Raw genomic sequence first — 858 nt, forward strand, 5'->3', positions numbered from 1 at the left:
TTATTTCCGCTGCAGCTTTGTGTATATGGTTATCTCTGTAATTTGTTGCGTTCCTGTTTAAATCTGGATCAGTGGTATCAGAGCGGTCTGCTTTTTCTCTGTTTTTCTTTGCATGTCCCCAACAAGGTCGGGATATAAGGAGTTAGGGCTTGAACTGGTTGAACCTTTGCAAGACCAGCCTCGCAAATCCCGACGGCCTCCCATGGCGGACGAGAAGAAAGACGAGGGGGCAGGAGATCCCATCAAAATCTTGCTCGAAGAAGCGCTCGAGCGACAACGGAACGCGATGATGGACAGCTTTGCGCAGATCCTTCAGCGGCTACCCAGAAGCGGCGCATCGGCTTCCAGCGGCTCCTCTGGAAACGCCACACCCTTTAAGGTACAAGTTAATTTTGAAATCCCCATATTCGAGGGTCAGATAGACGACGATGCCGTAGATAAATGGTTAAATCTGCTAGAGGGTTATTTTTCTGTTCATGAATTTTCGAGTCGGGAAAAGATTGTTTTTGCTCTTCTCAAAGCAGCCCCCCACGTCAAGGACTGGTGGGAAACCTACTGCGAGCAGAAGGATGAAAGTACTCGCTCACTATTTTTAGCCGCACCCACCTGGGATTCGTTCCGGGATGCCATCAAGGAGCAGTACTACCCTGTCGGAAGCTATGAGGATGAATACATAAAGTGGACCACGCTGCGGCAGGGAAGGGACCAAGATGTGCCGGAGTTCACCAATCTTTTCCATACCCTTCGCACAAAGTTGGGTATCAAGGATTCGGAGCAACATTTGATACTCAAATACCGTGGCTGCCTGCACAAGTACATCCAGGAAGAAATACAGTTCCTAAACATCCCATCGCTCGG

This window comes from Pinus tabuliformis, chromosome 1_2 (assembly GCF_031772625.1).
Source record: "Pinus tabuliformis cultivar Carrire ecotype Pingquan chromosome 1_2, CPIR1, whole genome shotgun sequence".
Classification (NCBI taxonomy): Eukaryota; Viridiplantae; Streptophyta; class Pinopsida; order Pinales; family Pinaceae; genus Pinus; species Pinus tabuliformis.